Here is a 16,859-nt window from a genome sequence, read left to right as displayed (position 1 = left end):
CTTGCTTAGTGGTGGGCCTAATTCTTGAAGGAAAGGAGGTGTGCTTGTAGATTGTCATCCATTTCAAGAGCTAAAGTGTTCACACTTTAGTTGGTGCCATTCATCAACCTCAAGGGGTTGATAGGTAAACCTTCTTCATACACCCTATGTATGTTTTGGTTTGTTTTGTAAATATTACACCTATACCAAGGGGGCCGAAAATTTCATGATAAAACTTAAAATTTTTGCTTCCGTTGCGTTTCCGGCCTCCGTAACCGGTCCGCTTTCAAGTGGTATCCGAGCTAAGGTTACGGTTTTTGTGTAATATTTGCATAATATTATGTTGAGATCAATTTCTAACCGTTTGAGATTTTTTGGTGCAACAAAATGCAAGGACCGAAATTTTAGAAACAAAAAAAAAAATGATTTTTTCGGGGCTGCCCGAGGGCTGCCCGAAAATTTCGGGCAGCCGAGGGGCAGCCCAAAGGGCTGCCCGAAATACTGTTTTTAAAATAAATTAAAAAAAAAAAATTTTTTGTTGCCGGAATCCGGCGACGGAGCTCCGGCGACGGCAATGACGACTAGGGTTTCCAAAAGTGTTTTGGTGAATCTTAGTGTCATGGGCCTTGAGATGTTGGGCCATTGGATGGACAACATAATTTATGAAATTTAAATGGGCCAAAATATTTTTTGGTGAAAAATGGTTTTTGGGCCCTTAAGTTTAAATTTACAATTGTTGCACATATTTTCTCATAAAATAAATAATTGAAGTAGGACTTTAATTATTTATAGTAAATTGTGATTTACAAGAAATTCGATTATAAATAAATTAATTTGAAAGTAGACAAAGGAGTTTGTATACTTTGTTAATTTAATTTATAATTGTGGCGGTTAGTGATTGGATCAAGATATATAATATTGGATCAATTAATTATAGTGATAATTAATTGATGGTGTATGATATGTGATATTATGCATGAAGGATGATCAAAAGCCCAAGCCCAATTTGCTAGGTGTATGCTAGGATATTTGTGTTGAATGATTGTAATAATTATCAATTTAAAGTGGGCTTGGTTTATGGCCCGTTCCCACCCCATGAGATGTATCCCTATGTGCCATGGATATTTAATTGTAAATATTAGAATAGTGGAAGATCAAGATTGGAAGATGGTGGCCTTGGTGATTATGAAGATCGAAGACATGTAATATTAGATGCTAATGTAATAATTTAGTTGCATTGCATCCCTTGCATTTACCCTAGGATTGGACCTAGGCCCGTGTTTGGCTCACACGGGCCATTAGTTTTGGGGCGATTGATCATCCTTGTACTGTTTTCTATTTATAATATATGCATGATATGTTATAAATAATGAGTATGTGCGTTATTATTATTATAATAACAAAAGTTGCATGAATCCGGCAAACTTACGATCAAACATGGCGAGCTTTTAAAATAAAATTAATGATGAGACCTTTCAAAATTAAAAACCCTCATTTTGAATAAGATTCAAAATTAATATCAAGTCCGAAAAGGGGAATTATAAATTTGTTTATAATTTCCTTGTCTTCCATCGACAATGGATGCATGATGAACGCTACCCGTACTCGGGGCTCGGCTCATATTATTGAGGGGGCCCTGGGTGCCGGAAAGCTGTGACATCCATTGACATGGTGATGTGAACTACGTGGAACTCCCATGATTTCGGCTCATATTATTGAGGGAACTCATGGCGACCGTCCATTAAGGTTCAATATCGATGGGTTAGGCTTGACACGTAAAGATGAACGACGTCATATTATTGGGTCCTAATCAAACGTGAGACAAAAGTATACGTAGAGGGTTGCATGGCGATGCAATTGGAAACTACCTTTTAGGAGTTGTGATGGCCGATATTATTCGGGATCACAATTCGCTAATTGGACCTTACGTACCTACTGAGGAAAGTGTTTCCCATTTTCACTAGAGGGTAGTGAAAATGTCAAAACAGTGGGAGCGATAATTTATAAAGTAAAAGTCCAAACTTTATATCTTATTAAATATTTTAAAATAGTCATTAACATTTATCTGTTTTACTTTTCAGTACAAATCTGTGACAATGTCATCAATTCGCAACCCGTTTTCCGTAATTCTCGAAAAACACGTTCTAACCGGACCAAACTATATCACTTGGCTAAGAAATTTAAAGATCGTCCTAAACTCGGAGAGAATCGCATACACACTGACTGAGTCGCCCCCTGATGAGGCTCCGACTAACTGCAGTCCCGAGGAACTGCAGACCTACAAGGATTGGTGCGACCATGACTTGAAGGCGAAGTGTTATATGCAGGCTTCAATGAACGATGAGCTGCAAAGGCGATTCGAGGATGCTAAGAATGCTGCTGACATTCATATGCACCTCAAGGAGCTCTTCGGTGAGCAGACTCGGCCTTTGAGGCATGCCACAGTAAAGGAGCTCATCACTTTACGCATGCGAGATGGGACTTCGGTCCATGAGCATGGCCTAAAGTTGATTGGGCTCGTGGACAAGCTCGTGGGCATGGATTTGATCTTGCCATCAGAGTTGACCACGGATGTGCTACTGTTGTCACTGCCTAGCTCTTTCGATCCTTTTGTCGTGAACTTCAATATGAACAAGCTCGAGCCCAGCCTTGAAGAGTTGGTGAACATGCTTGTGACCTTTGAGTCCACCATCAAGAAGGAGAAGTCGGTTCTTTATGTGGGCTCTTCATCTGGCACGAAGACCGGTCCACATGGGAAGGGAAAGAAGCGTTCTTTCCAGCGCCCCAAGAAGAGCGAGCCCTTGAAGAGGCAGACTCCGAGTCCCGTAGTGGCAGCCGCGCCAGCCAAGGCTGAGAAGACTGTTGACATCTGTCACCACTGCAAGAAGCCTGGACATTGGAGGCGTAACTGCAGGGAATATCTTGCACAGAAGGGTTCTGGCAAGGGTATGTTCTATATTGAAGTAAATATCTCGATTAATTCTACTTCTTGGGTATTAGATACCGGCTGTGGCTCACATCTCTGTAATGATTTGCAGGTGATGGGAAGAAGTAGGAGGCTCCGAGAGGGTGAGACCTTCCTGAGGATGGGCAATGGAGCAAGGGTTGCTGCCAAAGCCGTAGGAGATGTTTATTTAATATTGAACAATGATTTTAAGCTTGTTTTGAGAGATGTTTTGTATGTACCAGACTTGGTTAAAAACATTATTTCCATTTCTATGCTTGATATTGATGGATTTTCTTGTTTATTTAGCAAAGGTGTTTGCAATATTTACAAGAATGAATGTTTAGTTGGTACGGGTGAACTTGAAAACAATCTCTACACCTTAAAATTAAAAGATATTCCACTTAACAATGTCCAAACGATAACAACAACAAATAAGCGCAAACAAGATACTCTTAATTCGGCACAATTATGGCATGCTCGATTAGGTCATATTTCCTCAAGAAGGATGAACAAGCTAGTGGGAGTTGGCATGTTTGATATGTCTGATATTAACGCTCTCACGACTTGTGAATCCTGTCTGAAAGGAAAGATGACCAAAATTCCCTTTAAGGGCCATGCGGAGCGAGCCAAAGGGTTATTGGATTTGATCCATACCGATGTGTGCGGTCCGCTTAGCATCACCACTAAGCATGGACATGCCTACTTCATCACCTTTACCGATGACCATTCGAGGTATGGGTATGTGTATTTGATGAAATACAAGTCTGAAGCCTTTGAAAGGTTCAAAGAATTCAGAAGTGAAGTAGAGAAGCAATTGGGACGAAGCATCAAGACACTTCGATCGGATCGAGGTGGTGAGTACTTGAGTGCCGAGTTCCAAGAGTATCTTAGAGAGAATGGGATTCTCTCGCAGTGGACTCCGCCCGCTACACCGCAGTTGAATGGTGTTTCGGAGCGTCGTAACCGGACTTTGATGGACATGGTTCGGTCTATGATGGGGTTCACAGAGTTGCCGCCATCCTTTTGGGGATATGCGCTTGAAACAGCGGCACTGTTGTTGAACAATGTCCATACAAAGGCAGTTGACAAGACTCCATATGAGATATGGATGGGTAAGCCTCCCAAGTATTCTTATCTTAGAATATGGGGGTGTCCTGCTTATGTGAAGCAGACAGTGGGAGATAAATTGGATAGTCGATCCATTTTATGCTACTTTGTGGGATATCCAAGGAATTCCATTGGATATTATTTCTATCATCCTCAAGAAACAAAGGTGTTTGTTTCTAGGAACGCAACCTTTTTGGAAAAGGAATTTCTATTGGATAGAAAAGGCGAGATGATAGAACTCGAAGAGGTTCGAGAGACACCCACAGTTGTAGAACCCACACCCGAGAAGCCAAGTGAGGAGATACAAGCTCCTAGAAGAACCGAGAGAGTCTCGAGACCACCTGTGAGGTATGGTCTGCTTCTTGAAGAGGGCCATGATGAGCCTAATCTTGGATGTGATCCAAGGACCTTCAAGGAAGCGTTATCAGATGCCGATTCATCCAAATGGCTTGAAGCAATGGAATCTGAGATGAATTCCATGCATTCGAACCAAGTGTGGAATCTTGTGGATCCACCTGAGGGAACTGTTCCCATAGGATGTAAATGGATTTACAAGAGGAAACTTGGGGCGGATGGGAAGGTATTGACCTTCAAGGCGCGATTGGTAGCAAAAGGGTATACTCAAAGGCAAGGTGTTGACTATGAGGAAACCTTTTCTCCAGTTGCGATGTTCAAGTCCATTAGGATATTGCTAGCCATAGCTGCATGGTATGACTATGAGATATGGCAGATGGATGTAAAGACAGCCTTCCTTAATGGGGATATTAAGGAAGAAATTTACATGTCTCAACCTGAAGGGTTTACATCCATCGGAAGTGAGCATATGGTATGCAAACTTCAAAGATCTATTTATGGTCTTAAGCAGGCATCGAGGAGCTGGAACCTCAGATTCGATAGTACAATCAAAGAGTTTGGTTTTACTAAGAATCCTGAGGAACCCTGTGTGTATAAGAAGGTCAGTGGGAGTGCTGTGACATTCCTTGTTCTTTATGTTGATGACATTCTACTCATTGGGAATGATGTAGGAATGTTGCAATCAACAAAGATATGGTTAGCAAGTAAGTTCTCAATGCAGGACTTGGGTGAAGCATCTTTTGTATTGGGAATACAGATCTATAGAGATAGATCAAGAAGATTGCTTGGTCTCACCCAGTCCACATACATTGATACCATCGTGAAGCGGTTCTCGATGGATGAGTCCAAGAGAGGACATCTACCAATGTGTCATGGCGTGTCCCTATCCAAGTCTATGTCTCCCAAGACTGATGCAGAGATAGCGGCGATGACACGAATTCCGTATGCTTCGGCTATTGGTAGTATCATGTATGGGATGATATCTACACGTCCTGACGTGGCATTTGCACTAAGTGTAGTGAGTAGATATCAATCCAACCCTGGTCTTCCACACTGGAAAGCTGTGAAAGACATCCTCAAGTATTTGAGAAGGACCAATAAGTTGTTTTTGGTCTATGGGGGTGGAGAACTGAAATTGGAAGGCTATACCGACTCTAGCTTCCAAAGCGATGTTGATGACTCGAAGTCAACCTCCGGATTCATATTCATGCTCAATGGTGGTGCTGTCTCTTGGAAGAGTTCCAAGCAAGACAGTACTGCGGATTCCACCACTGAGGCAGAATACATTGCTGCATCGGCTGCAGCAAAGGAGGCTGTTTGGATTAGGAATTTCGTCCAAGAGTTGGGCGTCATTCCTAATGGAGTTGCTCCTATCCCGGTGATGTGTGACAACACGGGAGCCATAGCTCAGGCGAAGGAGCCAAGGTCTCATCAGAAGTCCAAACACGTATTGAGAAAGTACCACATCCTCAGAGAGATCGTGGAAAGAGGAGATGTCGTGATTGACAAAGTCGGCTCCGCAGATAATGTTGCTGATCCACTAACTAAGCCTTTACCAGGACCATCGTTCGAGAAGCATCGCGAGTCAATGGGTCTAAAGTATATAGGTAGTTGGCTCTAGTGCAAGTGGGAGATTGTTAGAGTAGGTGCACGTCGAGCCAAGTGTTGGCCGACTGTTCACGATGAAACTCTTTGTATAAACGATCTTTATTTTAATAATATTTGAATTTATTAATTTGGCGCATCTTTATCTTTATACCCATGCTAGCTGCATAGATAAAGCCCTTGAATATACAAATAGTAGAAAGAATATGAGATGCTCATATGATGAGTATCATGAAACTCATATTTGTAATACTGTATATTCTAAACGGTTCCTAGTCGATTCAGCCGCCACTAAGAAGGATATAGGCCGCTCGAGTTAGAGACTAGTATCTGCGATGTGAGTACCATGTTTCATTGGTAGGGGACATTGTGATGTCCGAGCATGCGGATAGGTGCTCCTGGTAGAGTGCACTGAACAACCCTCTATTAAAGGACTTTCCAAGTGGTTCACACTTATCGAGTGGAAACGTCCTAGTTTATGGTTGTACACCATTAGTCCTTATGACCCGGGACAACATTGAGACTCTATGTGCTAGCGTTTCACTTTGACTTGTTTACCGACTCTTATGGGGTCATTAGGTGGCAAGGTTGGGTGTTACGGCGAAACATATAGGAGTCGATGCATTGTAGCCGGGGATTCACCGCTTACCTACGGGTATGGATATCCTATGTGTTTTTCATGTATGTGTGGGTTGAAATCTCTGATCAGAGTATGGTGGTAATTATGAAAGGGGTTTCATAGATTACACCATCGATGCAACCACAACATGACACATAGTATCGATTCATTGACAACTCTCGATAAACCAATAGTTGTCGAATCGGTCGGGATATATGAGTTGAAGGGACCGTACTGTACGCTAACCATAATTGAATGGTTCTTGCAGGCACTATCATGTGATACCTAGGGAATCACGTAAGCGATGCTGCTAGGCGTTTAACGTGATTGGTTGGGTACTATCAGACTTGAGTTCTGACGTTCTTACTATCAAGGAGTTGATAAGTAAGAATGGAGCACTTGGGGTATGCTCGAATAAGGACATGTTTAGTCCGAATCACATTGAGATGTGAACCCACGGCTAGTTGTATCAATGAACCATTGAGGGCCACACAAGTACTAGCATTGTAAATCCCGATGAGAAGTAAAATAGTTCAATGTGTTGACCGGCTTATAAATGTGTTTATAAGCGTAAAGAAAAATAGAAGTGTGACTTCTATGAGAGAAATATAAATTTTAATTTATGGAAGTGTTCCTAGATTAAAATTTGGCCAATTGGATAATGTATGTGAAAATTGTGATTTTCATAAACATTATTATGGACTTAATTAAATTAATTCAAGTGTTGAATTAATTAAACACTAGTGGACCTAGTAGAGTCCAAATAATTAAATTAATTCAAGTGTTGGATTAATTAAATATCATTGGGCCTTGTAGAGCCCAATTGGAAATAATTATTTGACTAGTGGGCTTGAGTAAAATCAAATAAAGTCTAATTGGGCTCAAAATGTTTGAGACAATTAAAAGTCCATGGGCCTTGTAATAGTTACAAGCCCACATGCAAAATATACTAGGGTTTGCATGCTTGGGAGACCAAGGGGTGGAGAATACTTTTGAATAAAAAAATTGCATGGCATGCAACTTTTGGCTTTTGCTTTTTGCAACACCAAGACAAGAAAAATTAAGTCATTCTCACTCTCTTTTTCTCTCACTTGGCCGAACACACACACACACAATTCTCTCCATTTTTCTTCTAGTTTTGTTCTTCAAGTGTTGGAGAATAAAAATCTTCTCATTGAAAAATCCTTTTGATTTTCTAGTGCAAATCAAAAGGGTTTTACCTTGCTTAGTGGTGAGCCTAATTCTTGAAGGAAAGGAGGTGTGCTTGTAGATTGTCATCCATTTCAAGAGCTAAAGTGTTCACACTTTAGTTGGTGCCATTCATCAACCTCAAGGGGTTGATAGGTAAACCTTCTTCATACACCCTATGTATGTTTTGGTTTGTTTTGTAAATATTACACCTATACCAAGGGGGCCGAAAATTTCATGATAAAACTTAAAATTTTTGCTTCCGTTGCGTTTCCGGCCTCCGTAACCGGTCCGCTTTCAGTGGTGACCCGGACACTAATCATCTTCTTAATCGTCATTGGGACTAATTCAATCAATTAGAATAAACAGGGCATAATTTTTTTTAAATGCGGAAGGTAATGGAATCATTCTATTATACAAACAATTATAATAATACAAATCCTGTACAACATGCATCTAGTTCGAAACTAAGGTTCAACTACTACAATCAAGTAATGAAACCTATCTATATCCAAGTCCGGAATCACCACTCTAATATCGATCTCTCATCATCTTCTTGACCCTGATCCTGTCTCACCTGTTGTCATGCACACATACAAACAAGACAACAGCCGGATAACTCTGGTGAGATATAAATATCCCAGTATAAACAATGTAAGCATGCAATTATATAAAACATATATAAGAGCATAAACAAACATTGAAACATGTATCCAATCTGACTACATGAATTAATACAAATCTGTACTTAAAACAAGGACTAATTTCTAATCTAGGGATCCCGATCTAATTTAGACTTCGGCATGCTGTATCGAATGTCTACAATAGAAGTCGATCTACATCTAAGCTCATCGATACACCGTAAGTCTAGGGTCTTAGCAGTTTTGACGAAGACCTGGCGGTTCTGCGCTAGCTAGGCTGATCTGCCCTAGACTAAAACTCTGGCTCTGCTATAATTCAATAGACTAAACATATCGATCTGATAATCTGCAAATATCAATGCAATAAAATAAAGTATGTTATTTTGGGAAACTCCAGTCAAACCTAACTCGAGTTGTGCAATCCCGAATCAACATTTATTTATACCTTTGTCTTCCCGGTCTGACGAAGACGAAGTCTTGTATTCCGATCTGTCCATACCCAGTCTGGAAATGACAATCGTATAATTACAATATCAGTATATAACTCAATTCAAAACTTGTTCTGATCAATACTCAAATCAGTATATAATCTGATCCATATCTGAACAAGGTACAATCTCATTCATATCAACGATAACACGATACAATCGAGATCATTACTGAATCTGATCAATCTAAATCAACTGATGTTTCAACGTAATAACAATACAGTCTTGATAATCCCGTCAATCTCAACATCACAGAGATACTACCAGAATTCATAATCAGTATCAATACAATTCATAATCTCAATATCGGTACACTTAAAATCAGTAACAACACAACTCTGATATCAAATCTCAGTTAATTAAACTCTGAAAATCATAACAATTGTATAAACAGTCTATTCTTTAATCTGACTTCAATTATACAATGTCTACTGTAGCAGAAACACTATATCTGATTCATATTCAATTCTGACAATATCATAAATTCAAATCATGTCTAAACGTAACAAAACTTACGTCCAGTAGTATCATGCGTTGATAGGAACACACTACCGTACTCGGATTCAAAATTAGACGGACGGATCGTTCACAATTCCCAAATCTCCACGTCAAACTCTCTCCTTCGGTTTTCCTTTTTCTTTCTGTTTTCTTCCTTACAACTGATATGTATGTATATAAGTGGCTCCCTTTCGTTCTGCATGACTCGCGCTCGGGCGGTCATGAATTTCCGCTCGGGCGCGGAAATTTCTGTCAAGATCCTCGGTTGAACATCTCCTGGCGCTCGGGCGGTAATATTATACCGCTCGGGCGCCAAACATTCTGTCCAAGAAGTAAAATTGGCGCTCAGGCGGTTCTTTTCAACCGCTCGGGCGCGAGATGGTCGGACCAACATCTTGAGATGTTCGGTTCAACATCTTGGCTTAAAATAAACCAACGCCCGGCTTCGTCACTTGAACTTCTAAAACCTTAATTCATCACCATCTTGTCAATTAATCAACATTTGATTAAAGTAATTAAATCTCGGGCCTTACAGTGTTCATTTCCTCATTTCAAACACATGAAAATCTTATCTCTTTCAATTATTCTATTGCATTTCATATTGTTAGCTTTTCATTTGGCCTCCGTTAAATCTCGGTGATAAATTAAAGGTACGTATTCAGTTCGTCGTAGTAGTGCCTCATGCTAAGCCACTGCTGGTTGTTCCGTTGTATCCTGAGAAACAGACGTCCAAGACGATCCTCGAAGCACATACAAGAGAGACACTGTACTTCGTACAGGCCTTGGTTTGGTTTACTTTAGGCTTTGCTCTATTGTGTTTTCTTCACCATTTAGTTCATTGATTTTTACGAAGTTACTATAATTTATCATTCGATATATTGTGCAACAAACTTAAAACGTATTACTCATTACATAGTTTGTTTCAGATATAACTACTGAAACAAACGTGTTGAGGGAAACTGGTTCTGTTGTCCCTCATGCCACTGTGACACTTCAATTTGACCCACGTTCTGCTGTTGTTGCTGTGCCGGCTACTCATGGCAAAAAACCTGAGATTTTCACTTGTGTGGACTTCAAAAAGTGACAACAGGAGATATTGTTCTACTTGACGATGCTGAACCTGTCCAGATTCTTGCCTCAGGATGCTCCTAAACTCAAAGAGGGTGAGGGATATATTGAATTTGTTAGTGCGGTGGAGGCATGGAATCATTCTGATTTCTTATGTTGAAACCGAAAGAGGATCGATTAAGGTGCCCGAATGCGCAACGGAAGTTATAAAAAGTTTTTCAAGGCAAAAAAAAAATCGAGCACCTCTACTAAGATGTGTAGCAAATACAAAACACAATATTTCATACATAGGGTGTTATGAAAAATATACCTATCAATCTCTTGAGATTGATGTTTGGCTCCAACTTAATTGATAAACAACTAAGCTCTTCAAGGATGACAATCTACAAGCCTCCCTTTGAACACTCCTTGTTCTAAAATTAAGCCCACACCAACAAGGTAGATCCTCTCTTATTTTGCACTAGAAAAATAAAAAAAAATTTCAAGGAGAAGTATTTTCTTTCCTCAACAATTGAAGAAGAAAATTGAGAGAAAAAATGAAGGAGAATTCTCTTGAAAATTTCGGCCAAGGCTAGGTAATGGGAGAGAAGGATGAGTAGTCTTGGTTGTGTAAAAAGCTAAAACCACTTTTAGCATGCCAAGCCTTGGAGATTGAAAAAGTAATCTCCAATCCTTCACCTCCCATGCATGCAATATTATTTGGTTTTTAACAATTAAAAACCCATGGACTTAATTTAATTATTTCAAACAAATTTGAGACTAATTAAACATTACTTGAATTTACTCAAGCCACTAGTTGAATAATTATTTTACGATTGGGCTCTACAAAACCTAATATGATTTAAATAATTCTAACACTTGAATTAATTTAATTATTTGGACCCTACTAGGCCCACTAGTGTTTAATTAATTCAACACTTGAATCAATTTAATTTAGTCCATAATAATGTTTATGAAAATCACAATTTTCAAATACATTATTTATTTGGCCAACTTTTAATTTAGAAACACTTGCACAAATTAAAAGTTACATTTCTCTCATAGAAGTCATACTTCTATTTTTCCTTACGCTTATAAACTCCTTTATAAGTCGTTCAACACTTTGAATTATTTTACTTCTCAACGGGATCTAGAAAGCTAGTACTTGTTTGGCCCTCAATGGTTCATTGATACAACTAGCCGTGGGATCACATCTCCATGTGATTCGGACTAAACATGTCCTTATACGAGCATACCCCAATTGCTTCATTCTTAATTATCAACTCCTTGATAATAAGAACGTCAGAACTCAAATCTGATAGTACCCAACCAATCATGTTAAACGCCTAACAGCATCGCTTACATAATTCCCTAGGTATCAAATGATAGTGCCTGCAAGAACCATTCAATTATGGTTAGCATACAGTACGGACCCTTCAACTCATATATCCCGACCGATTCGACAACCATTGGTATATCGAGAGTTGTCAATGAATCGATACTATGTGTCATGTCGTAGTTGCATCGATGGTGTAATCTAAGAAACCCCTTTCTTAATTACCACCATACTCTGATCAGATATTTCAAGTTACATACACATGAGATCACATAGGATATCCATAACCGAAGGTAAGCGGTGAATCCCCGACTACAATGCATCGACTCCTATATGTTTCGACAAAACACCCAATCTTGCCACCTGATGACCCCATGAGAGTCGGTAAACAAGTCAAAGTGTAATGCTAGCACATAGAGTCTCAATGTTGTCCCGGGTTATAAGGACTAATGGTGTACAACCATAAACTAGGACGTTTCCACTCGATAAGTGAGAACCACTTGGAAAGTTCTTTATGGAGGGTTGTTCAGTGCACTCTACAAGGAGCACCTATCTGCATGTTCGGACATCACAATGTCCCCTACCAATGAAACATGGTACTCACATCGCAGATACTAGTCTCGAACTCGAGCTGCCTATATCCTTCTTAGCGGCGGCTGAATCGACTAGGAACTGTTTAGAATATACAGTATTCCAAATATGAGTTTCATAATACTCATCATATGAGCATCTCATATTCTTTCTACTATTTGTATATTCAAGGACTTTATCTATGCAACTAGCATGGGTACACAGATAAAGAAGTGCCAAAATAATAATTTCAAATATTATTAAAATAAAGACTATTTATACATAGAGTTTCATTGTGAACACTCAGCCAACACTTGGCTCGATGTGCACCTACTCTAACAATCTCCCACTTGCACTAGAGCCAACTACCCATATGCTTCAAACCCATCGATTTGCGATGCTTCTTGAATAATGGTCCAGGTAAAGGCTTAGTTAGTGGATCAGCAACATTATCTGCGGAGCCGAATTTGTCAATCGAGACTTCTCCTCTTTCCACAATCTCTCGGACGATGTGGTACTTTCTCAATACGTGTTTGGACTTCTGATCAGATATTGGCTCCTTTGCTTGAGCAATGACTCCCGTGTTGTCACAAAACACCGATACATGAGCAACTACATTAGGAATGACGCCCAACTCTTGGACGAAATTCTTTATCCAAACAGCCTTCTTTGCTGCAGCTGATGCAGCAATATATTCTGCCTCAGTGGTGGAATCCGCTGTACTGTCTTGCTTGGAACTCTTCCAAGAGACAGCAGCACCATTGAGCATGAATATGAATCCAAAGGTTGACTTCGAGTCATCGATATCGCTTTGGAAGCTAGAGTCGGTATAGCCTTCCAATTTCAGTTCACCACCCCCATAGACCAAGAACAACTTATTGGTGCTTCTCAAATACTTGAGGATGTCTTTCAAATCTTTCCAGTGTGGAAGACCAGGGTCCGATTGATATCTACTCACTACACTTAGTGCGAAAGCCACGTCAGGATGTGTATATATCATCCCATACATGATGCTACCAATCGCAGATGCATAAGGAATGCTTGTCATCGCCGCTATCTCTGCATCAGTCTTGGGAGACATAAACTTGGATAGGGACATGCCATGACACATTGGTAGATGTCCTCTCTTGGACTCATCCATCGAGAACCGCTTCACGATGGTATCAATGTATGCGGACTGGGTGAGACCAAGCAATCTTTTCGATCTATCCCTATAAATCCGTATTCCCAATACAAAAGATACTTCACCTAAGCCCTTTATTGAGAACTTACTCGCTAACCATATTTTAGTTGAATGCAACATTCCTACATCATTCTCAATGAGTAGAATGTCATCAACATAAAGCACCAGGAATGTCACAACACTCTCACTGACCTTCTTATACACACATGGTTCCTCAGGATTCTTAGTAAAACCAAACTCTTTAATTGTACTATCGAATCTAAGGTTCCAACTCCTAGATGCCCGCTTTAGAACATAAATAGATCTTTGAATTTTGCATACCATATGCTCACTTCCAACAGATGTAAACCATTCAGGTTGAGACATGTAAATCTCTTCCTTAATATCCCCGTTAAGAAAGTCTGTCTTGACATCCATCTGCCATATCTCATAGTCATACCATGCAGCTATGGCTAGCAATATCCTTATGGACTTTAACATTGCAACTGGAGAAAAGGTTTCCTTAAAGTCAACTCCTTGCCTTTGAGTATATCCTTTTGCTACCAACCGCGCCTTGAAGATTAATACCTTCCCATCCACCCCAAGTTTCCTCTTGTAAATCTATTTACAACATATGGGAAAAATTCCCTCGGGTGGATCCACGAAATTCCACACTTGGTTCGAATGCATGGAATTCATCTCAGATTCCATCGCTTCAAGTCACTTGGATGAATCGACATCAGATAACGCTTCCTTGAAGGTCCTTGGATCACATCCATGGTTAGGCTCATCATGGACCTCTTCAAGAAGCAGACCATACCTCATAGGTGGTCTCGAGACTCTCTCGGATCTTCTAGGAACTTGTATATCCTCTCTTGGCTCTTCGGGTGTGGTTTCTATAATTGTGGGTGTCTCTCGAACCTCTTCGAGTTCTATCATCTCCCCTTTTCTATCCAATAGAAATTCCTTTTCAAAAAAGGTCGCATTCCTAGAAACAAACACCTTTGTTCCTTGGGGATGATAGAAATAGTATCCATTTGAATTCTTTGGATATCCCACAAAGTAACATAAAATGGATCGACTGTCCAATTTATCTCCCACTACCTGCTTCACATAAGTAGGGCACCCCCATATTCTAAGATAAGAATATTCGGGAGGCTTACCCATCCATATCTCATATGGTGTCTTGTCAACTGCCTTTGAATGGACATTGTTCAACAACATTGCCGCTGTCTCAAGCGCATATCCCCATAAGGATTGCGGCAACTCCGTGAACCCCATCATAGACCGAACCATGTCCATCAAAGTCCGGTTACGACGCTCCGAAACACCATTCAACTGTGGTGTAGCGGATGGAGTCCACTGCGAGAGAATCCCATTCTCCCTAAGATACTCTTGGAACTCGGCACTCAAGTACTCACCACCTCGATCCGATCGAAGTGTCTTGATGCTTCGTCCAAACTGCTTCTCTACTTCACTTCTGAATTCTTTGAATCTTTCAAAGGCTTCAGACTTGTATTTCATCAAGTACACATACCCATACCTCGAAAAGTCATCAGTAAAGGTGATGAAGTAGACATGTCCATGCTTAGTCATGATGCTAAGCGGACCGCACACATCGGTATGGATCAAATCAAATAACCCTTTGGCTCGTTCCACATGGCCCTTAAAGGGAATTTTGGTCATCATTCTTTTCAGACAGAATTCACAAGTCGTGAGAGCATTAATATCAGACATATCAAACGTGCACACTCCCACTAGCTTGTTCATCCTTTTTAGGGAAATATTTCTTAATCGAGCATGCGATAATTGTGCTGAATTTAGAGTATCTTGTTTTGGCTTGTTTGGTGTTGTTATTGCTTGGACATTTTTTAGTGGAATATCTTTCAATTTTAAGGTGTAGAGATCGTTTTCAAGTTCTCCAGTACCAATTATACATTCATTCTTGTAAATGTTGCAAACACCTTTGCTAAATAAACAAGAAAATCCATTTTTATCAAGCATAGAAATGGAAATAATTTTTTTCACCAATTCAGGTACAAACAAAACATCTCTTAATATTAACTTAAAATCATTGTTCAAATGCAAGCAAGCATCTCCTACGGCCTTGGCCGCAACTCTTGCTTCATTGCACATCCTCAAGAAGGTTTCACCTTCCCTAAGCCTCCTACTTCTTCCCATCACATGTAAATCATTACAAAGATGTGAGCCATAACTGGTATCCAATATCCAAGAAGTAGAGTTAATTGAAATGTTTACTTCAATATAGAACGTACCGTTTCCAGAACTCTTCTGGGCAAGATATTCCCTGCAATTACGCCTCCAATGTCCAGGCTTCTTGCAGTGATGACATACATCAGCAGTCTTGTCAGCCTTTACTGGTATGGCTGCCACAACGGTAATCAGAGATTGCCTCTTTAAGGGCACATTCTTCTTGAGACGTTGGAAAGAACGCTTCTTTCCCTTCCCAGATGGACCGGTCTTCGTACCAGATGAAGAGCCCACATAAAGAACCGACTTCTCTTTATTGATGGTGGACTCAAAGGTCACAAGTATGTTCACCAACTCCTCAAGGGTCGGCTCCATCTTGTTCATATTGAAATTCAACACAAAAGGATAAAATGAGCTTGACAACGATAAAAGCAACACGTCGGTGGTCAACTCCAAAGGCAACATCAAATCCATGACAACGAGCTTGTACACGAGCCCAATCAACTTCAGGCCATGCTCATGGACCGAGGCCCCATCTCGCAGCACAAAGTGATCAGCTCCTTGACGGTAGCATGCCTAAGAGGCCGTGTTTGCTCACCACTGAGCTCCTTGAGATGCAAATGAATGTCAGCAGCACTCTTTGCATCCTCAAAATGCCTCTGCAGCTCATCATTCATAGAATCCTGCATATAACACTTGGCTTTCAAGTCATGGTCACACCAATCCTTGTAAGTCTGTAATTTCTCAGGAGTGCAGCCAGTCGGAGCCTCAATAGGGGGCGACTCAGTCAGTGTATATGCTATCCTTTCCGAATTCAAGACAATTTTTAGATTTCTTAGCCAATTGAGGTATTTATGTCCGGTTAATAGGTGTTTGTCGAGTATTGCAGATAGCGGATTGCGAATCGATGACATTGTCAAAAATTGCACTGAAAAGTAAACAGATAAATGTTAATGACTATTTTAAAATATTTAGTAAGATATAAAGTATGGACTTTTACTTTATAAATGTTTACTCCCTCTGTTTTGACATCTTTCGCTACCCACTAGTGAAAACGGGAAACTCCTTTCCTCAGTAGCTACGCAAGGTCCAATTAGCGAATCATGA

This window comes from Primulina eburnea, chromosome 6 (assembly GCF_022965805.1).
Source record: "Primulina eburnea isolate SZY01 chromosome 6, ASM2296580v1, whole genome shotgun sequence".
NCBI lineage: Eukaryota > Viridiplantae > Streptophyta > Magnoliopsida > Lamiales > Gesneriaceae > Primulina > Primulina eburnea.
This window is presented reverse-complemented; position numbering follows the sequence as displayed.